The following is a 27,891-nucleotide window of genomic DNA, read 5'->3' on the forward strand; positions in this document are numbered from 1 at the left end:
AGCCAAGCTGCAGGTCCTGCCTGCCTGCTCCACCTTTGGTAATACAGGTAGCAGCATGCCCCTCCTGTTCTGCCCAATACTCTGATACAAAACAGGACTTTCTGCTGCTGGCATCACTGTTTGAAGGGGCAGATAGGAGTTTTTGAAGGATGCCTGCACGAAGCTTACTACAGCCATTCTGGTCTCTTCTCATCTTACACACTCATTGCATGGATGTGTGAGCCTCTAAGGAACATGTGAGCGGGGCTCTGGAGGTTCCCTCAGAAAACCTTCTACATCTATTCTCACAAGAAGGACTTCAGATGGATATGGCATTTCTACTTTTTTATTTATTTATGCCTTTTGATTTGTGTGTGTGTCTAATACTTCTAAGCCACTACAGAGTGGGTATTTCCCTCCTCAGCAGGTAGGAAAAGAGTCAATGCTATGTCTATACTATCTCTCTAGACAGAGAGATACCCATATGCTAACCCTTAAAAAGCATCAGAGAGAAGGTTTTCTAGTTATCTCACAAGAAGTGAAAAATTCTCTTAGTTACAACTGCAACAGATTCTTATAGCTGGATTTTGTCCTGTGTGGCTACTGGTTTAGATCTCCCTTCTTTGCTGTAAGACAGGCAGTGAGAAAGAGGAAATGGTTCCTATTTTGGTTTGATGTTCAAGCCTTCCTCCAGAAACCACAATTTATTACAATTTGTATCTTCTTACTATTAGTCCACCAGATTGAGTCTATGGCTGAAAATGAAAAGCTGTTTTCCTGCTTTGCATTACTGTTGCATCCTCAGCTTTAAGAGGATTCACTCGTTTTCATGTTTAGATCTGGTATTGCATTTTCTGCTTTATTCATCCTTAAAAGATCAGAAGGCTCCCTCCCTCCCAATCCCTTGCCTTTTAATTTACTTAGAATAAGCACGTTAATTAAACAGTTGCATTTGGTTGGTTGAAGGCTACGCCTGTTATTTATTTAGCTGAAGGTTTATCTGGCTGTCAGAATAACTCACTGGAAATATCACAATTTGGTAACAACACTGTTCAACCAATGTGACCTACAACAGGACCACCTGTGGTGGGCCTTATGAGCCAGCCTGTAGCTCTTATCCCTGCCTTCTCTGGCACGATTTTGTATGCTACCGCACCTCGGGCGCACAGTGTGAAGCTTCTGTCAAGTCTTCAAGAGAGCAGCAGTGCAATTCAGAAAGAGCTGATAAACATTGGAGGTATGACTCAGAGATGCCCATGTTACCTCTTCTGCTAAGGTTTCTAGAGCTATAAACAAGGGAGTACAGGAACAACCAGTCAATCAATTTATGGAACATTGAAAAGGTCAAGATATTGTAATATGCTGTGTTGCACTGAATATATGGGATATTAAAATTCAGATGCTTCACTCCTAGGAAAATAATTGCAGTGGCACAAATACAGAAGCACAGACTCCTACCCTGGTGGCAATTAAGTAAATACATCTATTTCAACGGCAGACTGAGAGAGACTGTCTGGTGTGATTCTCCACCAAACCTGATAACAATCTTGGATAGAAATCACTTCCTTCCTTTCTTCCTTCCTGTCCCTTTCTTCAAATCTTTTCACATCTTATTTTCTTTCTGTATTTTATTCCTTACATTTCACTTGCTGTACCGGAGCAATTCTTCTTTACTTTGTTACACAGGCTCCCAGAACGCTAAGTAGGACCAAGTTTTCTGGTCTGTATGCTCCTATATCCTTCACAAACTTTGAGAGAAAGCTGTTCCTCACAGTCTATGATCAAAGCCTTGTCATTGCTCTGTCTCCAAGTGACTCTTAAGTGATCTGTATACCTTTTTTTGTTAAATCAGTGCCCTAATCTGGACCAACTGTTACAGCTGAGGATGCAGAAGGAATACAGGGAACAGAGGACACTCTTGTCTGTACATCTCTCTAAATGTTTGCCTGAGATCACAATCCTCTACAAGCATCAGATGATGCAATCCATACCAAGGGCATTTTCTCCAAGGGTAGTCTACTAGAAGTGCTTTTCACCAGTGCCCAGCACCTCATTACCTGCCAAATGAGTAGTCCTCATCAGTTTCTCTGACTCCTACAGCTCCCTCCATTCCCTTGCCGTGGTTTGGGTGGCAGACATCTCACACTGAATGCTCAGTTTCTGGATCAAAGCCTATCTAATCCTGTTCACACATGCTTCATGTATGCATGATTCATGCTTGCTTGTTGTGAATTACCAACACTGACAGCAGGTAGCCTTGTCTCCATCCAGGACAGGGCTTCTGGAATAGGGTAAAGAACATCTTGTAGCTTGAGTGGGTGCCAGAAGGACCACAAGGAAGGTGCTTTCTGGAATTACATGTTATAGTCTACTACAATTACATATTACAGACTATAATTCTACTCCATTTGCAGTCACACCTCAAGAAATGTTATTATCTAAAAGATGATCTTATCCTCCGGTAGGAGCAGTAGACTGTAAGGTGCTCAGAAAGTTTAGCTGGAATATTAAAAATACAGAATATGAAGAGATCTCAGTCATTTGAGAACCGAAGAGCTGAAGGATTAAAGAAGTGCATAAAACCATACCCACGTCTCCTCAAGATATTTTCTTATATCCATGGCAGACTGGTGAATCTGACAGAAATGTATTTATGTCTGCTGGGCAGATCCTGTTATAAGAAAAAACTGCCTATGAAAGCTGTTTTGTTGGTAAGAAAGCTATAGAAGCTCATCTCTAATGCATATAAGCTCTTACTGAAGTATTACAGAATCGCTCTTCGGGGTATTTTTGCTCTTTGTTACAAGAAGCATATATTTTATAATGCCTTCTGATTGCTCTATTTGGGATGTAATGGTTTTGAAGTAATATTTAAACATAAATAATTTGGTTTTCCTTCTGTTTTGCGTTTGAAAGACTTGTTTGTTTGTTTCTATGTTTGGTACATTTTTATGTGTGGGTTGTTTTTCTAGTGGTGTTTTTTTGTTGTTGTTGTTTCTTTCTATATGGAAACAAGGGCACTAGAGAGCATTTTCTCTTCCATCTGAGGTTGAAAATAACAGCATGGAGTCCGAGAGGGCTATTCAGCAGCCAATTTGTGTCCCCAGTTGGGTATCCCTTCGGATGAATGGAAGTGGTACAAAACACGCAGGGTCTGGGGCTAACAGAAACTGCAATCAAGAAAGTGAATTTACTAAAAAACACTAAAACTATCAAGAGTTGAGCATGCTGTTGAAGAAGCTGTGAATTTGGCTCAGGGGGCTGCTGAGCTTTTCCCTTTTTCAGAGTCAGATTGCAGTTGCTGATGTAAGACAATCTGACGTTTCACCCACTTTTCCCCATGAAAATATCATTTTTAGGCACTCAGATTGCCTATTTCTGACCGTTTAAGTTGTTATATAGCCATGGTATAACAAAATGATTTTTTTTTTTTAATGTGAAAATGAGACATTCTGTGAACGTGAAAAAGATGCAGCATTAAAATTTGTCGTTCTCTTTCATTTTAATAACTTCAGCCTTAGAGCAGGTGTTCGAAAATTGGCAGCAAAGTGATCTTTCCATCTCAGTGCAAGGTCAGCCTTTCTCTGCAATAGCGGCTTCATTCCAAGGTGGTGTCAAGGCTGGAAATCAAGCAGGCAGACTTACTCTCCTGTACTCTCAGGAACAGCCCATCTGATACTTGGTTTGTGAAGTCTTCCTGTCTGTGTTAATAAGAGATGTAGGAAAGTAGACTTCTCTCCACAGAGGCAGATGGTGGAGTCACTGCCCCTGGAGGTGATCAAGAACACTGTCAATGTGGCACTGAGGGACACGGTTAATGGGCATGTTGGGGAGGGGTTGACAGTTGGACTAGATGATCTTCCTTCTGCCATGCACATGATCCTATGGGATGCAACCTGGAGCTCACAGTTGTATCGTCCCATTCAAGTGCTTGTGACTCTGCAGGGCCTCCCTCAAGTTTCAATAGGTATATGTGAAACTCTTAAGCTTTAATAGATTAAACTCAATTCTTGTTCAGATATTAAAGGTTTCCATTTAGACATACAAAATTGTGATGCGTGTGACATCAGGGTACAGCACTTACTGTGCTAAGTGAAAAAAGGCTTTTGCATTTTATTTGACACCATAAAAAACACTAAGTTTGCAGCATGGCTGAGTTCACATTTCAAGAGAATTATTAAAGCTGGGAATTTTCAATACTGCTGTAACAATAAACTTTTGCTTCCAATGTAGCGTATTGCTTAGATGAAGAAACACACTCTTTCAATACCACTGGACTCCAGAGCCTATTTATGAGCAGTTCTTTTGCCTGAGACAGGGATTTAGCATCCAAAAGGTGCTAAGGTGTCTGAGTGGAGATGTTGTGTAAATCTTTGTGGTTGATAGGAGACTCCTTCAGCCTCTGTGACAAGGTCATGTGTCATGTAGTGGTGTAATTTCAAAGGACTGAAAGTACCCGGTCCATGGGCATAATATACTTTTGCCTTTGTGACCTTTTCATCGTTTTATTGTTCTACTTACATAAGCATATGTTAGCTAAGATAATTGATCTCATTTAAATACACAAGGCAAGATACTGCAATTTCAAATTAGCTTATCGCTGCAGTTATCTGAAATATCACTGAAATAAATTTCCATTTAATCTCATGTAAATGACACCAACAAACTTGTTTATATCTCATCTAGAGGAAAACTAAACCATAACTGACTTTCCCCCCCGCCCCCCCAGAATCTAGCAAATTAATTCACAGACACCTCGAGGAAACATAAAATAAAACTCCCCATATACTTTATTAGATAAGAAACCATGAAGTTTTATGTATGAAAGCCGAGTGTCAGCCTTTTATTCTTCTCACTATACGTTACTCATGTTTCTCAATGAAAGGAAAAATAAAGGATTGATTTGTATTTTCTTGGCAACACTGTGGAAATGTGTTCAGATAAAAAATGTTCTGCTCACAGAGCCACAGCGCAGTAAGACAGTCAGCCTCCTTCTTGCCTTGCACCTTCAAGCAGGACCAGCTCCAATTGTCCCCTTCTGGTCTGCTGTGCTTCGTAAACTATGATCAAAACAAGTTGTGTTTTATTCTGGGAGGAACAGTGCAAGTTATGGTGGCATTTGGAAAGCTGGACTCCTGGACAACATGACAGTGGATTCCTGCCTTTTTTTTTTTTCAGCCCTTTTAAAAAAGCCTTTGTTATTTCTTAACGCTAAGCCCTTGATGTGCTGGCAGCTGGTTTTATTACACCCCTCGTTTTCTTAACTAGAAATGGCCCACTGAAATGCCAGGAATTATTTGGAATGGGGAAATACCACACAGCTCAGTAGGAGAGTTCTCGTTTCTTTCTTTTGTTTTCTTCTCCTGCATCCAAACACAGCCCCATTGGCCAGTTCCCCATCTCCAACCCCGCTCACAATTTAGGATCTGCCAGAAAGCACAGTTTTGGCTGTAGCCACGCCAAGCAGCACTGCAAAATAAAGAGCACTGAGGCCCAACCAGCTGCATTCTCTGCAAGCAATGGTTCTCAAAGACCCACAGGTGTCATGTGGCCACTAACTGCAAAATGTCCTCCCTGAACTGACCAACTGCAGTGTGTTCTTTCTCCTCACTCTTACAAGAAAATTGAAGAAATTAGGCATCCAAGAGTGTGAGCTTGAAGACATTTTTGGACTTGGATGCAACTTGCAGGTCTTTCTCACCTGCCCCCTCCCTCCTGCACGAGCACAGGGCTCCTTCCTTTGCAGGTCTCTTGACAACTCACACGAGTTTTCTCCATTTCTCCCCTGCTTGGGAGCTGGAGCTGTTTGTAAGAGCAGAAAAGCTCAGAAGCTTCATCCCCTACCAGCAAAAACTTGTAGAGATATTCTAGGTGGGGTAAAGCCATCCCTCAGTGGCCAAGCCAGAGCCACACTGCAGGAGGAGAGGGGCGTGTAGTGGGAGGTGGGCAGGTGGCACAGCAGGGGGTGTGAGGAGTGAGCTTGGAGACTGCAGCAGTAGTTACTTCGCCCTGTTCATCGGCTCACGCCAAATCTGCACCCGAGAGCAGCAGCACTTGGCACTGCTCTGCCGGAAGCACGGTGTCAGATGGGCACTGGCTTTAAGCCTAGATGACTCTGTTGGGCCAAGTGCACTTGTTGGGACAGGTGGGGTTGGTGAAGGTTCAGGCAGTGGGGAAGGAAATGAGGTAGGATGGCACCTTTCACCACTGTTGATTTTGTTTCTTTTCTGGTCTGTTAATTACAGTTAAATATTATAGGGGCCGGGACAGAGGAGATGGGAAGCATTCATTCTCCCCCCGGATTTTATACCTTTTCTTCCCTTTGCACGCTCACGTTACCACTCTGAGGCGGGGGCTGCCTAGCGCACCGCTCTCCCTGCAGCCGAGCCCTGCTGAGGCCTTCGCGAGCTGCTGCTACGCATACACTAATTCACAGCGCCTCGGGCTGCGCACAGCAGATACTTCGCTCCCTCCCCCAGCTCCGTGTGCCCCTATCTCAGCCCCTCCGCAACGGGCCCCCGCGGGAAACTTTTCCTCTGGCGGCACACCCAGCCGGCCCCGTTGGCGGGGGCAGCGGCCCCTTTAAATTCCAGCTGTGCGGCGGGGGGCAGCACCGCTGGCGGTGCGGCGTGGGGCTGGGGCCGGGGCCGGCTGCCGGTGCGCGGCAGCGGGGAGCGCGCAACCTGCGCCCGGGGGAGGTAGCGGCTCCGGCGCCGCGGTCCCTCGCGGAGGCGGAGAGGATGAGTGTGGCTTCTGGCTGCTTTTTTTGCCTCCTCGAGATGATTTCCATAGTAACCTGATCGAGCGGTGCAATTTCGGAAACTGGGGTGGTTTTATTATTATTATTTTTATTTCCCTATTTTTTTATTTTTTTTTTCTCCGCTTCTTCCCTCCCACCTCGTCGGCCCCCGAGGAGTGACAGCCGGCAGGTAAGGTGCCCCTGCCCCGCGGGGTATTTCAGCACCGCTAACTTCCCCGGGCGGCAGCAGCGGGTCGCGGGGTCCTGCGCGGTGCTCCGCGGGCCGGGGCTGCACGTCGGGCGGAGCCGGGGAGCCCGGCGGGGGGTTACCCCCGGGAAGAGCGCCGAGCTCCTCTTCTCCTCTTTGTTTGCTTGTTCCCACAGAGGGTTTTATTCTTCCCTTTGTTTCTCCCTCCTTTTCTTCTCCCCCCCCCCCCCAACCGCCCTCGACCCCCCTCCCTATCCTTCCCTGCCTGGTTTGTTTCCTTGGATCATCTTTCCTTCCTTCTCCCTTTTGTGAGGGTGAGAGATCGCACGCACTTTACCTTAAAATCAGCGGCGAGCGAGGACGCAGCCGCCCGCTCCCTGCACCACCGCATCCCAGCTCCTCGCTCCGCTCCCCGGCCGTTCCCCGGACCCGGGGCTGTTCCCTCACCGCCCCGGGCGGGCTGGGGTCAGCCCACAGCGTCCGAGGAGGGTTTGGCCCGAAGCGATCGGGTGCCGGGCTCAGGAGATGCTCATTGTGGAAACCTGCGGGCAGGATGGTCTAGAAGCTTCTCCCCCCATAGCCCGCACCTCACCCGCCTGCTGGGCCGGTCCGGAGAAGTTGGGGATGAGGGATGTGTCACCTCACTGTTAGTGGCAATGGGTTGGTGGTGGCACTGTTGGCCCCAGTGGTGCTGAGATGCCCGCTGGTGCCAGCCCCGCTGCTCAGCCCCACCTGCCTCCTGCTCCCTGTGCAGCACTGGACTGTACGTGGTACTACATGGTAGGCCTTGCAGGTTTGGGTTTGGTGGTGGAGATTCTGCCCATTTCTGTCCCTCTGGGCCCATTACCACTGTCAGGTGGGAGCCGTGCACCATGTGGGGCAGTGCTACAACTTCCCATGGCTCAATGGCCAGCCTGCCCCTCCGGCTGCCAGCCAGAGATGAGCTTGTGGTGTCTGTGAGTCGGTTGAAGGGGGTATCTGTCGTTTCTTGTGCTGGGTTTCACTGAGCACGAGGAGGAGATGGCTGTGGTCAGGGCTTTTTGTTTCTGTCACCAGTGATCAATAATCATCTGGTGGCAAGGTGATCTTATTACAGGAAAGCCAAAGTGCACGCTGCAAACAGCGGCGAGGCAAGGTCAGAAACTCGGAGCTATCAGCGTTCTGCCTGCTTTGCATATTTGAAGATGACGTATTCCTTTCAAACTAACAGCAACTTCGAGCTTCTGATGAGCTTTATTCCCACTGTAAATATCCAGCGCTGGGTTGAGACTGGGAACCATTACTGTTAATCAGAAGGTGCCTCATCCCGGAGCATCCTCAAGCCCCTTAAAGCCTTCTCATTTTGGCTGGGCTGCACTTGGGGGGTTGTGGTGCTCTGAGGGCGAGAATAGTTTTTTGTCTCTGCCAACACAAAGGTTGGCTCGTTCTTAGTGCCCAGCAACTGCTCCCGGCTTCCAGACACAAAAGAAAGGCGTAGGCTGTGGCCTGAAGAGCGTTCACGCTCAAAAAGGCCGTCAGCTGGAGGGGAGCGCCGAGCAGCGGCAGCGCTGAGGGAGCCGAGCTGAGGCGGGCGGGGAGCGCGGCCGGGACCCGCCGGGATGAGGCGCTGCGGGAGAGGGAGGCCGGGCTGCGGGCGGAGCGGGCAGGTGAGCGGCGCCGAGGGAGCCGGCGGGGGAAGGGGTTACGCCGGGACTCGGAGTCTGACATGAAAAGCTCGGGGTAATGAGCTTAATCTACGAGATCTGGTTCTGAAATTGTGTGCGCCTGCCAATTAGCTATAACCATTCTGCTTTGCAGAATGGAATTCAGATCCTATCTTGGTAAGTGCATTGACTCTGAAGTGCTGCGAGGAAAAGAAAAAATCTCCTCTTTCCACTACTGCGGGCTTTAAATATGAACAAAAATCAGATCTGAGAGCCGAGGAACCCTTTAATAACCCTTTAATAACGCTCACTTTCCTAAGTTCCTAAGACCTTTATTAGCCTGCATTAAAGGGAGTGCTCACATATGTGTGTGTGTGTCAGTCCGTGTGTGCCACCAGAGTGTTCAAAATGGCTGAATGCTATTGATCCAATTAAAAATGCCACGGGAAAATCACTGAAATTGGTTGAAATTTCAGCCTGATGATGGCTGTAAAGGATAGTTTGGGTTATACGTTGCTTGAGCAGCTGGCTGTTATCATGGTGAGGAGTTGGCAGGGTCCTTCATAAAGCCATCCTTTCACCCTGGTGTCACTGGTATAGACTTAGAAATACAGGTGCAAATGGTGCTGTGCTGCGCAGGGTGCTGATCTTGGTGGCATTTTCGGTCACTGAATGTCCTGTTGCTTTTTTTCTGAGTGTGGGAATGTTTGCTTCAGATGGCATTAATATGGTTTATTCTACAGACGATCAAAAATTCATTATGTTTGGTTGTGCTGTGATGCAACAATAAAGATTTTCTCTAAGAGAAGTGTTACCTACTTAATGCTAAATATTACACTTAGCCTCCACGTTGATGTGGTCTACACTTGGGACCTGCTTATTTTAAGGATGGATTCTGACCTGCACCTGTGCTGTGCTTGTTTTTGTACCAGCTGCCAGTGGGGCTGCCTGCACGTGCTGATGGAACAATCTGCCTGAGAGCTGTTCACATTTGCATGAACAGAACCGGTTTGTTTATATGCAGATCAGTTATTACTGAGAGGATAAGTGTGTGTGTGGAAAGTTGTTAGCGCAGAGGGATGCTGGCTTGTGAAATCTGGCCCACCTCTGCAAGATAAACTTTCATGTATAATGTCAGGGAAGCAAGCAACGGAGGGGCAAGAACACTGCTGTGCCTTTGATTATGTTCTGCACCGAGTTGCATGCTCGTCAGTATAATATATGTTTGGCAAGACCCAGTGCTGTGCTTACCATTAGAATACTTAGGATTTAGTCAGTGTAAAACCAGAGACTTGTCCAGATGCTCAGCGTTTCCCTGATAGTTGTTGTAGGAAATGGCTGTGTTAAAACTTCCCTGCTGAAACATTCTGCCCAAATATGTAACGATGAATTGCACAATGTTTTAGTTTCTAAGTTCTTTTCTACTCCTGACAGTGGCTGCATGTGCAACAGCACCCCTTTACTCATTTGTTTTCCCTACTTTCACATCTAAATTTAAAGTAATACCTTGATGCATCCATTTAAAAGGCCGGTGCCTCTTCTGGCAGAACTTCTTAGTTCTCCCCAGCTGCTCAGAGCTCTGATTTATGCAGCAGTCTGCAGGCACATCAGGTGTCCTAAGAAGAGCTGCATGTTGGTACTACAAACATCAGTGTTCCCTCGTATAGCCATAGATGTGCAAGTCAGTAGAAAGCACACAAAAGTGGCTGCTTCTGGGAAATTGTAGGGAATGGGGCCAGCTAACAGTAAGACCCGATGAATGTTGTTGACTTCAGCGGGAGGAGATGATGTCCCGGTCTATCAGGAATAGACCAATGAGCATTGCTTACTTCACAGCTTGCTTCACAGTGTTTGCTTGTAAGTGGAGCCTAGAGAGCTCAGCCAGGCTCACAGCTCCTTGCAGCAAATGTATTCCACCTGCCTCAAATGAGACAGCAATGTTCCTTCAGACTAATTCAACAAATTGCAAGTGACAAACCAGCAGACAGATGAGGAATACGAGTAAGAAAAATAAGGTCATGCCATTATGTCTGCCAGCCTTTACACTTCATTTAAAAACCGTAATTGTTTTCTGTTATATGGCAGTGTTATCATCACCGGTTGTTCTACTTGTACGCATCATGCTGCACTGCTGGGTAGTGACTTGGGCTTTGGAACAGGTGGTCCCAGCTGGTTTTGGAAGTTGTCTCACTACAAACAACTGGGTAGTAGTAGAATAGCAGTGTTAGTAAAGGAAGTGCAGGTTTATACTGAACCAAACATTTGCGTAGAGTTAAAAAAGGCCTCAGGGTTATTAAAGAGCATAAAAAAGAATGCTCGACTGAGAGCTTACAGAAATAGAAGCAGTTGTTGTCTTACCAGATTTTAATGAGTGTTCTGTCAGTGACAGAAAACTTGAGGTTTTCTGATTATTCAGAACCACGCTCGTAGAGAGATAAAAGTTAATAGTAGCTGCCTTTTAAGTGGGAGATCCTGTGGCGTTCTACATAATTTGATTTTGAGGGAAAATAGATCAAATGTGTTTATGTGTCATAAAAACAACACAAGATATTTTTCATATTAGATTTATTACATAGATACCTCCGTCTATATGGAAAAATTAGATAACTGTGCTGCTTCTCTCTGTGCTATTGACATTTTCATTGGCAAGATGATGGATGCTGCTTGAAACAAAATGGTTTGCTGACGACTAAGAGAATCACTTCTTTTGGATTTGAGAAGAAATATCTTCAGCAAGGGAGATAGGTTGATCGGTAAATTAAGCATTAATCAAGTTTACTGTTAGAAATCTGAATTTATGGTGTAATTACCTTTTTCAAGAGTAGCTGCTGTGTTGGAAGGTTCTGATTTGCTCATACTTGGCTGTATTTCACAGCGATGTCAATTACTTTATACAGTGAGATGTTACCTTTTCTTGAGTGTAAATGTAACGTCTAGATATTTTTATCCAGTGGGCTCAATTCCATCTGGCTTTCAAATACAGGTCCGTGCCTTCTTCAGCTTTATGTAGAATGATAGCATCTAATTGATAAGAAAACTGCTCCTAGATAACGTGACAATTTGGAATAGGATATTGAAACTAAAATTGTCTAATAGCTCATTATGATCAGTTCTGTTTACTACAGATAAGCAGGCTTTACAGCCTAACTCCAGCTGCACTATAAAACTTTCATCTTTGGTCTTTGGCTGTATATCTTAATACACAGTTATTAAGCCTTAAAAATTAGTAAAATGGGAGGAAGTAAATAAAACGGGCAATATTTACAGTAACCTTTACAAACTGGCAGTTAAAAAGTGGTGACTAAAAAGTGATGATGGAACAACTGAAGAATTTTCAGAAAAAAAAAGAAACCTAAGAAGATAAGGATTCCTATGATCTATTTAAGGACACTGCAAATTCATCACTTTTCTGGAAGCAATAAATCCACACATCCTTACTGAAAGTCTTAACTTGCCACAGACAAAGCTGATTAGTCATCCAAACTGCCAAAAGAGTTAAAATAAGAGTAAATATATCTTACTTTACAATGCAGGCTACATGCTTGGTTTTAAAAGTGTATCAGTCGGCACTGAGTTACTCTACAAATTACTAAGGAATATAAGTAAAATCAGTATTATTTTATTTTTGAAGATTTATCTGTACATCACAGATACAAACTGCTGTGATTATGTGTTTTGTGGCGTGATTTCTTAAGGGTGCCTCTGAGGAAGATAAGAAAGAAGATAAGGATAACTTTGCAGATGGGAGTTGCCTCAGTAAGAGTGGGTGAGGTGGAAGAGCACTGCCACAATCAGCACTGATGCACAGTTCTTTTTTAAAGTACTTGTTTTGAGATACAGGTTGTGAAGGGAGAGGGGCAGGGGGGTGGAACTGCTTGTAGGAACAACAAAAAAGTAATAGGTCTTCATTTTGTTGAAGTAATAAGTGAACTGGGCTCCTATTTTAGAGAGTCTTGGAGGAATTATTTCTCTTCTCTTGCTAACAAATGGTTCGTTTCTGTAACCTGTTGTCCTCTCTCTTGAATATCAAAGCAGCCCTGTGGTTCTGTGTCACTGTAATGCAGAGGTAACGAAGGTGAACCTTCATAGATTGTCACAGCATTGTCATTATTTTGTCAGTGCACTGGAGATAATTTCAGCAATGAGACAAAGAAGTTCTGCATCAATAAGAAGGCTTCAAGCTGAACAGTGGGTAGAAATAAACAGTACCAAATGGTCAGATATCAGTTTAAAACCACCTTGCTGAGATTTTTATCATCAGGATAAAGACGATGAATGATTTCTAAAGAACAATAACTTTTGTGCTCTTTCCTTCTTTTCTCTGCTCAACAATCAAGTAAAATATTTAGTAAGTTTTAGTTGTAACTCCAGTTCAGTCCTCGTTCATCACCATCATTGTGCACCCTGCTCAATGGGGTCATACTTTGATGCCCCAAAGGATCATGCTTTGATGATTCTCGGAAGTGTCCATAATTCCCACTTAATGCCTGCATTTGGTGTAGGTTCTTCCTCTTTTTCTTACTTTATGTTGAATGGGCTGCAAAGAACATGAAATAGTGTCTGGACAGCCAGGCTCAAAGAGTGGTGATGAACAGAGTTAAATCCAGCTGCCGACTGGACATGAGTGGTTGGTATTTAGGCCTGTCATACTTAGTATCTTTGTTTTTTGACCTGGATAAGGGCATCGAGTGCACCCTCAGGAAGTTTGCAAATGACACTTGAGGGCGAAGAGTTAATCTGAGGGTAGGAAGATCCCTCAGAGGGATCTGGGCAGGTTGGATCACTGGGCTGAGCCCAACTGCATGACGTTCAACAAGACCACAGTGCTGGCTTCTATTCTTTGGTCACAACAACTTCATGCCGTGCTACAGATTTGGGGCAAAGTGTCTGGACAGCTGTGCAGAGCGTGGCTGGAGGTGTTGGGCTGTGCTTAGCTGAACGCAAGCCAGCCAGAGATTGTTTTGTCTGGAGAAGAGGTCCCTCAGGGAGGAGACCTTACTGCCCTCTACTACTGCTTGAGTTTATGGTGAGGTGGCGGTCAGCCCCTTCCCCTGGTTAACAGTGGTAGGATGAGAAGGAATGGCCTCAAGTTGTGCCAGGGGAGGTTTAGCGTGGATATCAGTAAAAATTTCTTCTCAGAAAGTGTTGGAACAGAGTGCTCAGGGAAGTGGTGGAGTCACTGTCCTTGGAAGTGTTCAGGAAACATGCAGATAGGGTACTAAGCTTTTCATTTCCTTGTCAAGAGTTAAGGACAGAAACACATCCCACTGACATACATCATTTTATGGACTTTGATTATACCCGCGTAGTCTCACTACCCTCACAGCCCTCCTGATAATATGAATAATTCACAGTACTCTTGACCATATTTCTACTGTTACATGAGCTACCTCCAGCCTAACCTTTCCATTTCTCTGGTAAAGAGACCTAGAAAAGCCATGCTGTAGCACACAAATCGCTGTGTTCCTTTTTGGCACATTCTGAACTGAAAAGGCATCTGTTTGGATGAGCTCTTTAGTTCCTTTATAATAACTAGTTAAAGGATTTGAATGGAAGGACTTACATAATTCGATTTCTATAAGCAGCACACAAGAAATGCTTATGTTCTTGATATATATGTTGTTTTCTATCACATTTTATTAATGAACAGATTAAGGCAAAATGACAATCTGCATCACTGCCACTCTTGGACTAGATTTTGCTGATGAATGGTAGAGTTTTATGGAAGTCTTGAATGAGATAATGGTGTTAAAAAGATGAAAGTGGTACTTCGAGCCTAACAAGGTACGCAGTTAGTTTAGATGTCTGTGTGCCGATGACATTTAAAGCCACATTTTCTGCAGTGCATTTTAAATTATGCTCGTGTCCTTGTGGTCATTTTGTTATGTCTCTGTAACTGCCCATTTTCAGCAAGAGTCAGTTATTAAACACTGACTTTAACACTGAGTCAGTTTTGACTAAAGCTCTGCAATTTGCTTTTTAAAAGGTTTACTGCATTAGAAACCAAACCAAGTTCCTTTTATTTACAGTAGCTTGGCTGCAGGATAATTTCATGTGATCTCATCCATAAATGAGTCCATTCAGAACTCTTTCTACTTACTAACCTGTTTTCTTCCTATTCATTTAGTGTACTTAGCTGGACGATTAAGACTGAATACATTAGATTTATGCATTCTTATTTTTTTTTCAGGGAGTGGGTAAAAAGTTTACAGATAGCTCATTTTTTTGAGAGAGAGATCTTAGTGGATATGTACCATTGCATATCTTTCTCTTGCAAATAGTTTACATTATTATGTATAGAAATTGAGGTTCCATAAGTGATCTTGTAGGTGTCAGGTGACTAATTTAGGGACTTCTGGCAGACTACCTGGGAAATCTTGGAGGACACTGTCAGACTCTTGTGTTTCTGGGCATTTCTTTTGTTTGTTTTTTCATTTTCTCTTTATTGCATGTAGCCTGTTTCAGGATGGATAAACCATTGGCTAATGGAAGGCTTAAATATTGACTAGCAAGGAGTAGTTAACAGCTTTGAGTTAATTCTTGCAGAGTCAGTGCCCTGCTGAAGTAAGGGAAAGAGCCAAATTTGTCTCTTGTATCTATTATCTGTTGCCACACTGAAGAAGAAACCACTCAGCTGATGCATGTTGGACTGGTTACTTTCACAGCTGCAGAAATTAATGCCTAGTGATTCTGCCAGCCGTACTTCTAATGTTGTTGTTTCTACTGAGTTTGTCACTTCTGAATGTCTCATACATGGTTTTTTAAAATGAGAAAGAAATCTGAAGAAGGCTTTGGAAATAACGAAGATTAGTATATAACTAATATACTAAATAACTCGGATTCAGTTAAGTATATTATATTAAATAGTAGTTTCCAGGGTTAGTATTAGTGACCTGTAAGTACTAGTAGTCTCCAGAGAGAACGAGTTCATCCTGACATGCCTTCTAACGATTGTTTTTGGTCACAGAGCAGTCTAAAATAAGAAAAATCTTTGGATTCCCCTTGCCTAGACTGCAAGACAGCTCCATTAGGAGAACAACTTATTCTGGATGCAGTCTCCAACAAGCAGAAGAGAAAAAGGTTATCAGGAGTAATCAACATGGATTCAGCACAGGGAAATCATGCTTGACCAATCCGGTAGCCTTCTGTGATGTCATGACCAGCTGGCTAGTTGAGGGGAGAGAGATGTTGTCTACCTTGATTTCATCAAGGCTTTTGATATGGTCACCCATAACATCCTCATAGGTAAGCTAAGGATGAGTGGAATAATTGAGTGGGCAGTGAGGTGGATTGAGAATTGAGCACATCTGTACAGATTAGGGGCTGACTTGCTGGGCAGGAGCTCTGCAGAGAAGGAGATGGGTGTGCTTGTGGACAGCAGGCTGGCTGTGAGCCAGTAGTGTGCCTTAGTGGCCAAGAAAGCCAGTGGTATCCTGGGGTGCATTAAAACGAGTGTAGCCAACAGGTGAAGGGAAGTGATCCTCTCCTTCTGCTCTGTCCTGGTGAGGCCACATCTGGAGTACCATGTCCAGTAAAAATGTTACTTGTGATGTAGCTGTACTTGGTTCCTGACAGATCTGCTCCTCAGCTTACACACCATCTCCTACTGCTGATGAAAACTTCAGTGCAGTAACTTCATGGCACATAATTCAATGATGTTAAAATAGGATAATTCATTCCTTTCCCTCTCACGTTTTATTTCTTTCTATTAAATAAATTCCAGGCTCAGAAATAATGAGGGAGTTGAGTTCGTGACCTGAATATATCTGAGATTTACCTGCAGAATGATTCCACGTTACATCCATTTTCAAACTGCTACTCTTGCTAGTAATATCACGTTACTTTTTCATGGATAAGCTTTAAGGCATCGAATTCCAACAATCTTCATTTTATGATGATCAGTCAAGTCCTGAAGATCAGGCCAAGTCCTGATTTCTTCCAGCTGTTAGGTGGCAAAAAGATTCTGGGGTATTTGGACTGCAAGCAATACATTGTGCCAGAAGCAGACAACTTTTCTGATGTTCCAGTTTGCACATTGTTCTTCACACAGTGAGAGCCACAGGACTGGTGTCCCCTTCCTTGCAGAGCACAGAGTGAAAGGAGTGAGTTGGGCCTTCTCAGGAGGCAGATGATGGGCCAACACACTCCCTTACAGACAGCGGTGGTCCTAGACTGATGTACTGATGGTCTCAGCATCATCTCTTAGCTTGATTCCTTTCTCTTGCAGGATTTGAACTAGCTGGCAGTTTCTTTTACACTTGAAGTACTGAGCGAGTAATGACAAGGTAAAAAGGGCTTAGGACTAATTTATGTGTATTTTTAACTCTATTCCACAAATTGCTGAAAGCCTGGGTGTTTGTTTAAAAATTGGAGTTCTCATGCCTAGCTGCATGTGTGTGTAATAGCTCTTGGCTGTGCCTCTTCTGCCCTGGGGAGGAGACCAGGAAATCTTAGTTCTTCTACCCAGCCCTCCCATCCTTCTCATTCACAGACCCTGTGAGATTAAATGGCTGATAGTGTTCTCTGACCCATGCCACTTCTTTCCACTTTGAGGGCCTGAAATAGATTTCCCTTGCCTTTGGCAAGTGCAGCTCGTGTCTGTGCTCTACAGCCCATTGCCTGAGGTGTGCAGGAGAGCAAGCAGCAGATAAGAAGGCACCAGAATTCAGGCAGCACCAATCTCTGTGAAGAGCACCAGAACATGCAGGTTTTCCCCCATGCTGGCACTAAAGATTTCTCGAGTAATCACCAAATACTCATCCTGCTGCACAAAATACACATGCAGTGCCTTTGCTGTAGGACTTAACAGCCAGAGCAACTTATGATGTAGAATATTGACAGCAACAGCACAAAACCATGACAAACTCCACAAGAAAGGGAAGTCGAGCAGTAAGGTTAATGGCTGTTACTTGTTGGGTGGGTTAGTCCTGAAGCACTAGGGAAACACATTCTGAACTTCCATGTTGTAGGGTTATCTGTGGGCAGTGATATAACTTGTCCTCTAAGAGTGTTCCCTTGGATAGAAACAGCCAGAATGTTTTATCCATTGATATCTACCTGCTAAAATGAAGGGAACTTGGTACAAGTTGCTGTGTTTGAAGAGAAGGTATAAATTTATACATTAATGTTTCATGCTGCTTTTTTTTCCCCCCAAGTAAATACAACAGAACATCAATTTGAAAGGAGTTATTTTATGCTCTCTTTGCTACCAACTCTTTTTTCTTAATCTGAAGGCTTCTGACACCTCTATAGATAGCAATTTTAATTAATTTCCCAATTATTAAGAATATATTCACTGAGAGGAACATGCTAAACATCACAATTGCAAAGATTAATTGTTCAGATGTAATTAGAGCCATGCTCTGTGCTCAAAAGCACTGGTGAATGTCTACAGTCGCACTGTTTAAATCATTTGAATCTATATTGGACTAATGCCATTATCTGTAAAATCAAGATCTGCTCCCTCCCTAGTGCTTGGTTATCCTCTTGCCTACAATATTTTTAATGTGGAGCCTTTGTCTTCAAGGTTCTGGTGAATCTTGTTTCCTTAAAAACAAAATGAAACAAAACTTAAACGGAATCTAGGCAAACACTTTAAAGAGGCATGAAGCAATTACTTCTCTCTAGTGGTCATTCCATTCAGAGTTTCGAACAGAAGACAAAGCCCGTTTTCTATGGAGCAGTTTTCTGAAGATTAAGTGCTAAATAATTACTACTTTTTGGTTGTGTGAATCAGTGGGACACAGAGCAAGAACAGTTTGTGGGTTGAAAGGCAGGGAGGAGGTAGTGGTGTTAATGGAAAAGAAGTGAGTTGTTATCGTACAATAAAGACCCGAGGATATTAACCTTTGACTTGCGCATGTTGTTTATTTCATGCTTGATTAATAGTTGTAAAATTTAGGAGAAAAGACACCTTTTGGCCTTTTAAACAATGAACACCTTCAGCGCAACAGTCCTCTTTGTTTTGCTGGCTTACTGGAAAGAGGAAAATCAAATGGTATTAGTCACACTTACAGCCATTTGATTGCATTTATAGCAGTAGTTGATAGTCTTTTATTTGGAGCCTATGCAGTTTCATTTGGAGTGCAACACGTGCTGCATTCATCTAGAGGATTAACTCAATTCTCTACATTAGGAGAGTGACCTTGACCAGCTCAGTGTGTTTGGCTACATGCTGTGCTGCCTCTCCTTGATTTTGGGGAAGGTGGTTTCTTTTTAATCTTAGTTAATAATGCCAAAGTTTGTATGTTAACTTATGCAGATTCCCATCCTTATTTCTGTTTGAATGGGTACTACTTGATTACTGGGCAGCGTTCTGCCTCAGAAGCAAATATCTGGTTCTCTTGATCCCCAATGGGAGCCATTTGTGTGCTTGCAAGCAATTTGCTTTACAAACCTCTGCTCATGCATTGAGTGGACTAGCTCTAGGGTGAGCTAAGAGGACTCAGTATGGACTAGCAAATTGTCAATTTTGTGTGTGATTCCCTTGCATCTGCAAAGCAGAATCAGATTGATTAGCCACAGTTTACATGGTGTTAATATTTTACACCCTGAAAAACCTTATGAACAAGTAAAAACTCAAACTCTTTCAGTGTGAGATGGTATTATATATCAGATTCTTTAATGGCTGCTTAATGTCTTTGGGTATCTGGCTCCCACTGAATTGTAAAGGGCCCTTTTGTAGCTGGGAAATTCTAACCCTAAAGGTCTTAGGGGGGAACAATCTCTGTTTGCCCCCAGTTTGCATCTGAGTCTAAATTTCTGTAGGCAACATAGCACAGTGATATGCTTAGAGTCTTTTCTATTGATGTTTTCCTCTGCATTATAGGACTGAAACACCTCACACATATTGTACTTATTAACATACAAAGAGCCTTGGCCTGGAAAATGAGCATAATAAAACGTTTAATTTTGCAGGCTTTACTTTGCATAGCATGCAGTTTTATTTCTGTAAACATCAGACATTCATATCTGTTATTTATGTAAATTCCTATGTCTGTTATAGATTTGCAGTCTTTGCACATTCTCCATTGAAATTTGATTATGCAGTTTGTAAAACACAGACAGGAATTTAATGCCCGTTCCTGGTGATGATGAAGCATTTTCTTGCCTTTCAGAAGCACGCAATCTTTAGACTTTATCAGAGGCGGAGTCTAAATAGGTGTATTGGAACAGCAAAAAGAATGAGTGTGTTTTTGGTTATTATGGAGCTGTTATGGTAAGAGGTGTGTGGCTGCAAAAAGAGCTGCTGTGCGTGTGTGGGAGTGCTGGTGTCTGAACTGATTGCTGCCAGAGGTTGCTGGAGTAAAGATAAATGAGTTCTTCAAAGCAATTAAAAGCAGTGTAGGTGATAAAATGACATCTATTAATCTCTCACAGTTTCATATAATGTTAGATTTAGGTCACTGTCCGTGCCATGTGTTGCACAGAAGGTGAAAGCTGCTGCTGAACCTTCCGTGCAGATGCTCTGTAGTAGTGTCTTTTGGGGTGGAAGGAGTGCTGGTAGGAGCTCACCACAAGAAAGCTCTGCACACTCCAGTGGTTCCCCTCTCAATTCTGAATACGCTTCAGGGTCTTGATCCTACCGTTCTTAATGGACTGTGGCCTGTCTTTGAGGCCACCTTTCCATTTGCAGTCAGGATGCAGAGGTTTAACGAAGGTGCTGCGCTTGTTACAGCTGTGTGTGAAGCGGGAGTTGGAGGCAGGGAGTGCTGCAGGCATGGACTGAACAAGCAGCAAAGGTCAGAGTGAGCCCGGACCTGCTCACAGCATGCTGTGAAGACTGAGTGGCATTGCTGCTGCTGCAGGAAGACTGAAAGCGAAAATACAGACATCAGTATATCCTATGGGCAGGAACGGTTGCTGCTGCAAGCAGGTCAACTCAGCCAAACTTAGATGTATGTAAGTTTTAATTTACCCTGCCACAGCTAGAACTTGGTACCATAACACTTCAGACTGTGTCTGCTATGTACTTATGCATGGTTATGCAAGGCCAGTGCATCGTACTACAAATGTATCTGAAATTTCACAAGATGTCCTTCATCCCCATCCTGCTCCATCCTTTGTGACCATCACATACCATCTGTACTGAGCACATCTCACACCATAAGGATACGTGCTGCAGCTTTGCCCTCTGCCTCCTCTCCAGTCACGGAATCACTTGGCTCAGAAGGGGCCTTTTGGGATCACCTGCTAGCTGCAGCTCTGTTGAGGGAGACTTATGTCTGTTGCAGTAGTATGAGCTGAGGATGGGTGATGTAGCAGCATCCAGATGGAGTCTTCCAAGAAACCTGCCCAGGAAGCATATGCAAATGCTTGTGGCTGAGGTCAGGCAAGGCCCGGTTTGCCATTTACAGCAGTTCTCTGCGTGGCAGTGGTGAAAAAAGGGGGCAAAGCAGTGTAGAAGCCTGAGAAAAATACTCTTCCCTTAGGCATACTGAACTGAATCATTGAATGCTGGAAGCTGTTACCCATGGTAGTACCTGAAGCAGAGAAGTCACACTGTCTTACCTCAACACAGCACTGCTGTGTGCTGGTGAACCCCCTTAAGTTCACACTCAAGCAGAGACACTGAAACAGCAGTGAGTAGATTGAGCAGGTGATGTGGGGAAGGGAAGGAGGCTTAGGCTGGGAGCCAGGAGGAAAGGGGAACACTGTGTGCTTCCCTGTGCTGGCAGGGGATGGATGGGATCGACTCTTTGTCATGTCAGGCAAAGAGGCATAAGACTTGATGGAGTGCATGGTGTCTGTGGCATTAGAGAAGTGCTACACCTCCTTATTTCTGCTTTAAACAAGGGATTCAAGCTAGTTCTCCAGTTCAACCAGAACAGGTGTGAGAGCCATGGCTATTTCTGAGGATGGTGACTTGTAGATGTCACACATCCTTTCCAGCAGAGTGTTAATCAGCTGCAGTGTGCCTTCCTGCCACTTCTGGGGCCCTGGGGGACAGGAGAACCCTGGGGAGCCTGGGTAAGCCCGGCTGTGCTGTGGGGCAGTGGTGTCTGGATGGCACACGGCAGGATGTAGCCAGGCAGGTGTGGGCACAGATACCCGCCAAGCTGGATTGCTGTACCCAAGGTGACGGCGATGACTGTGTATAACAAAGTTGTATTTGGTTGCCATAACGACGGGGCACATCCTTTGTAGTCTGGGCACTCCACGCCTGGTGTGCGACATGCGGCAGTTGCTCTAACAAGCTGAAATCGGCTTTTATTTTGTTCTTGCAGCATCTATTGTTTTGGATGGAGGAGAAACAGCATGTGATGGATTTTTTGCCATTGTGTCCTAAAATTTATGAGTACAAGGGAAAGGGATGTCTGGATGGCACCACTGACTAGTCTTATTTTGAAGTCTGGAAAATAAGTGCTTAGCATACATATACGTGTATATACATAAATAGAGGGAAAATAATTGCAGGAAACAATTCGGTATATGTGGGAGTGCAGTGTCACAGTGACTTTTATTTGGGGTGTTATTCATCGTTAGCTATGGAATATATTACCAGGATTTTAATAGCGTGGTGTTCCCATCATATGAAGGGACAGCAGGTTGCTCTGCTCCATCACTGCTGTGAAAAAGCCTACCAGTGTAGACCGTTCTTCTCTATAAATGTAAAACAAGCAAACAGTTGTGTATTAAAGAGTCACAGTTAAAATGATAAAAAAGAAACGCAATCCCTTTTTTTCTTTGTGTTCCCTCTGCTCTCTTGTTCAGTGGACACTGAAGGCTTTAGGCCACAATACAGGAGGGTGCAGAAGGAAACTTGTCATTCCCACTGCTTGACTTACTGCTTACCATTCAGAAGAACTTTCATTCTTTACCAGTAAGTCCAAAGCTGTTGTCTTTATTTTTGATCATTTCCTTGATATTTGACAGTCACTTAAGGCAATTTTTAAGGGGCCTGATAGTCACCCTAACTCTTAAAAAGAACAGAACTGTTTTAGGGTGACTCCAGTCATGGCTTTATACCTTGTCCTAAAGCGATCTGATGTTTATTATAAAGAACTGTGAACAAAAGATTTATTTTAAATAGAACGAGACAAACACAATGCCACACCTGGGCAGGGAAAATATTTTCCAGTTGACACTTCTAAAGGAGTAAGAACAATTCGTATTCAAGAATGGGTTTAGATGCCACGAGAAGCTAGAATTGCAGTAGCAGTCTTTGCAAATCTTAATGAAAGCCATAACTCAGTGGTATAAGTCTGCTTCACAGTGCTAAATCACTGTAGGTGTTGCCTGCTCTACCAGCCTATTAGGCCAGAAGCTGCAAAGTGCCATCTCCTTGTCTGGGTATAGTCCACACAGTTTTCACCTACTTGTGATTCTTAACTCAAGCATTGGCATCTGGAGTTTCACTACAGTCCCCTGAGTGCAGGGAGTCAATGTACTGGTTTACCATTCAGCTCAATTAATCCTCCCTCCAGTCAGCTTCTTCATCCACTGTCTGCTTTTAAGTTTGCACTGGTTTGAATTATCCTAACAAATAACAATGCCCTGCAGATATATTTGAGGGGATTTTATGAATAACCCCCTTTGAGGAACTGCATGCATTGTATACTGTAATATACTTCAAGTATTCAGTATTTTGTGACTTTCTGAGACAGTAGTTTTAGTGCTTATATTCTTGGTACAGTAGCAAGAGATGATCTCCACATCATGTTTTACTTGTCAGTGCTGCCTCTATTATTAGCAGGGGAAATTGCACCATATAGTATTTGAGGCCATAATCAAAAAAGTATACATTTTCCATTATAGGAAATCCTCTCTTTCTACTATATGACCAAATTGCAGTCTGCTAAAATCAACAGACAATAAAATAGTTGGATTTCTATGATTTATAAAGTAATCCTGCTGCCTTAAATAGTCCAAAAATCAGCTACTCATTTATCCAAGTTCCAAAATGCTGACTTTCGTCTTTCTTTCAGTGAACATAATAATTAGTTGCATGGGAGTGTACTTTATGAATTTGAAACTACGTTATTGTGAGGCGTTGGAGTGTTTTGAATGCTCGGTGAAATACAAGTACCAAGTTGTGGTTTAACTCGGGCAAGCAGTTCAGCACAGCACGACTGTTCACTCAATTACCCTGAGTGGAAGAGAATTAGAATGGTGAAAGTTGAAGAACTTGTGGGTTGAAATAAGGCAGCTTTCTAGGTGAAGCAAAAGCTGTGCTCGTAAGCAAAGCAAGGAAATTTGTTCACTTCTTCCCACTGGCAGGCAGGCATTCAGCCACTTCCAGGAAAGCAGGGCTCAACCTACAGTTTGGTTTATTAGGAACATGAATTCCATTGCCATGATCATCCCTCCTTCTTCCTACTGTCTGCTGAGTTCTTTTGTTGTTTTGGTCACTCATGTGTTACATGGAGTTGTTGGACACCAAAGCCAGTGCAGGTTAAGTCACTGTTGTGCTTGTACTGCTTCTTGGGAGGCCCTTCTTCTTGGTCTGAATGATTCCTTCTACTGCAGCTTTGTTCTATGCTAAGCAACAGTTAAAGGCTTTGCACTTGAAAATGCAGTGTATATATCTTTTAATGTTTACATAATCCTTTGATGTTTCAGGGCAATTCACGACGTTATTGAATGCCTTTATTGGTAAAAAGAAATAAAGGTGTCCAGTGAGAAGGAAAAAATGACTCATCGGTCTGTTTGCATGAGAAAATTTAGCCAAGTTACAGCCTTGGGAACAAAGAGAGTGGTAACACTCCTCCAGGCTGCTCTCCCACTACAGCAAAGAAGCTGTGAAAAATAGACTCTTTCAGGGCTTGAATGTGAATGAGTGAACTCTCCAGCTACTAGGAAATCTTTTCAGAATCAGACAGCAGAGCAGGTTTTCAGCTAGTTGTATCCCATTCATTCCCTCATCCCTTATCCTGCACATACTGATTCAGCTTGTAGCAGCACAGGTTAAGGCTTTTGAAGTCTGATCAAAGATCCCACACCAGCTGCAGCGTGGTGGAAATGAAGGCACCTTGCTTTTTCTGCTCTTCCTTGTTGCGAATGTTACAGCTCTGTCACAGCTATCAATGGCATCTAAATCAGGAGCAGAAACAAAGCAAAATGCAAATTGCTCTGTTACATGCCTGGTATATTTGTTGTTGCATCATGAATAATCCAAGAGACCGGCTAACGCTGAATGATTTAGTTCGCTCTGCTCATGTGCCGATTACTTGTCAAATCCTACAACCTAATCTCCCTGGTCTAAACTATCACCTCTATCTAAATGCATTACAAGAAGTGTTTGGAGTTGAATGCACCTGCATTACCACTCACCTGGGAAGAGCTGCCTGGCAACTGCTTGTGAACCACAGGCATGTTTTTAACTTCGTAGACATCCCATTTATGTGGAAGGACAAGAGAACTGGAAAACACCTTGTATTAAACATTAGTCTTTAAGTATGACCAGAAGGTTCCTTCTAGTCCCGTTTTTACATAGGGTACACACAGTCCACTTGCTTAAAGGAAGGAATAGTAGGAAAGGTCTCTGTCTCGTGGCCGTTTTCCATCCTACAAATCTTTTTACTGGAACAGATTAGAGAAGAGATTGTGAGAGATCTTTCTTGCTAAACCTGTGAATGTGACAAGACTGCTTTGCCTTTGCCTTTACTTCTTGGGCACTTTCCTCAGCAGCTGATGTTTTGCTGCCCAGTTGTTTTATTACTGTTTCTCACTGTCTACATCTGATGTCAGTACTGACATGTATCAAGGCTGACCAAAATACTTGACTAGTCAGCAGCACGATACCCACAGACTGGCACTTTTCTCTTATCTCAGCATTCTCCCTGTAGAGGAAAAGGCTAATGTTTGCAGTGCTGCTTCTGATTCAGTGCAGAGGCAGCATTCCACTGTCAGTTCATTTCAGTTCGTATCGCATGTTGTGATTTTATGTGAATTGCAAAAAAATTATTGTCTTTTATTATCTGTAGCATAAAAATGTTTCAGTGAGATTATTGATCTATAGCAAGATCTGAATCAAGGGCTTTCCCAAGTCTATGTAGGGCGGGCAGCGTTATGGGCAAAGGCTGGAGTCTGTTGAGTTCTGTTTTCCTTCACAGCCTCATTATTTAAGTGGCTGCTGATAAATGAGGTACAGAAAATGACATTAAACCGACTCGTGATGTCAGCAAGCATTGCTGCTTGGAAATGTCACGTTGCTGTCACTGCAGTGAGAGAGGGACCAAACTTGGGCTGTTGCGTACAATCCATATGATGAACTGATCCTCAGTGCCTTCTTGTTCTTTGCAGAAGAGAGATGCTGTTGGCCACGAGAAGAGAGAAAAAGAAGCAAATAGCTGTGTTTACATTTGCTGTTGATTTTTACAGGCAACAGGAATAAATATTTTTTGTTTTTTTAAGTATAGAGAAATGTTTCCTGGTCCTGTTGGTTTGAACAGCATGTAATAGTGTCTGACTAGCAACATGAATTCATTGACTACCAACTGTTGAATATTTGATCTGTTTCTACTCTTTATGTTTTATTAATGCCAACTTTCAGTTATAATAACGCCTGATTGTTTGCTTCTCTGTCAACTACTAAGAAATGAATTTTCTGTGGCTGAATCATAGGGAAGAAAGGATGTAGGACTGAACCTGTCATTCCTGTGGAACATTAACCCTGCTTTGGTGTTTTAAGATCCTTTCAAACAGTGTGCGTTAAGTAAGGATAATAGCAGACAACAAAAACATATTCTGTGAGCTCTGTAGGCTTAATGTATTATACTTGCTGGATGTAATGCCCCTGGGTCTGTTTGTAAACCACAGGGATGAGATCTCTGGCCAGCATGTGCGTCCCACAAATACATAACTAAGACAAGGATGCCATCTTGTTCTCCTCCTCTCTCTGTGCTGCTAGGTGGAAACTCGAGAATGTGGAGGAGCCTTGGGATGAGATTCAGCACATCTCCTTGCTCCAGTTGAAAAGGAGATGGGGTATGCTGGCCATGGTGGCAAGAGAAAGATTTCCAGTCATGGGGTACACTGCTTGATCCAGTTGGCCTCTATCTGTGCAGAGTCATTAAAAACCTGCTGTTAGGAAAGGAATGTGTGCTGGCAGGTGCCATGACCTGTTTCAGTTTATATTTATTTTAAGAGATATTTGGTTTGAAACTGAAAGGTTCTCCTGATGTGGTCATTTCTGTGGAAGTGCCCATGGAGGTCCAGAAGTCTGAACGGGTAGCTCAGATTTAATTTAAATAAATGACATTTGCTTGTGTGAAACCAAATTTTTTGGGAAACGCTATGAAAGGGTATCTCAGTTTTTCAGTGGTACAGCAAACCAGCCCAAATCCCCCCTTTATTTCTCTTAAATAGCTTGAGACGATTCTTCTGAAAATTCCTTTTAAACTTGTCTTTAAAAGGAACCAAATACTTGAAGGGGGGCTATGCCTCTGCAGGACAAAGCTCACGAGATTTGACTTAGTGCTTTTTGTAACAACAGGCTGTGAAGCAGTTAGTATTTGTCTTTGGGATATTGTACCTTACAATATGAACAGAGAATGCATTTGATTAGTCAGATGATTTTTGTGTCCTTTTTTCACAAACTAACCATTTATGAGGTAAGCATTTTCCTCTGAGATCCAACAGTAATGTTGTCTTGATATTAAGTGGCTGGCATACTATTGAATTGTTGGCGTATAGTACGTAATCCTTTGTATTTAGTCTGTTGTTCCACAGAATCATTTTTTTTTCTGTGTTGTAAAGCACATTTGTGAGAAGCTTTTCTGAAGTAAAAGTATATAACCAGTGCTTTAAAAAATATGGCTCGAGGAAATCATTTTATTAATCCTACACGCAATATCCTTCCTGTCAAACAGTGGAATTTAGATGGCAGAATCAATAATGTAGTATCCTCGTGGGGATTGCTAATACACAAATTAGTGCATGGTGCTTCTGTGCTTGGTAAGAAAGAAAGCCTGTATTCTCTCAGTCCTTTATTGCTGTGCAATCAAAGAGAATTATGGACGCAAACAACCCAGTAAAATATAATGGAATATTTCATGAAATGTGATGTTTACTAACAAGAGTAGAAGTTGCTCTTTCAGAGATGTGGCTGAACAGAGTAGCAAGCGATATTTAGTACAGTAATAAAAGGCAAATTATCCATGTTTTCCTTTAAAGACCATCACAGAAGTAAACTAAAATCTAATGCAATCTGTAACATTAATGCGTTCTCTTTATGGCGTAGTATGTGAATATCGGAATACTAATGGTTCATCATATTTATTGCATATAACAATATTCTTCCGAGTTACTGAAAATGTAAAGGGATGTAAATTACTCATAATGAAATAATTTCATTTCTAATGATTACAGAATGATCTAAA

General features: G+C 43.1%; 1 protein-coding gene across 1 annotated transcript in view; it reads left to right on the plus strand.

The window, feature by feature from the left end:
* Positions 1–6,656: 6,656 nt before the first annotated feature.
* Positions 6,657–27,891, plus strand: part of NAV3 (neuron navigator 3) — a 492,511-nt gene continuing 471,276 nt past the window's right edge. Inside the window, exon 1 of the mRNA XM_015857110.2 lies at positions 6,657–6,908. The gene's annotated coding sequence lies outside the window, so the exon portion shown is untranslated. The remainder of the gene's footprint in view (positions 6,909–27,891) is intronic.

The sequence above is a fragment of the Coturnix japonica genome, chromosome 1, assembly GCF_001577835.2.
Source record: "Coturnix japonica isolate 7356 chromosome 1, Coturnix japonica 2.1, whole genome shotgun sequence".
NCBI lineage: Eukaryota > Metazoa > Chordata > Aves > Galliformes > Phasianidae > Coturnix > Coturnix japonica.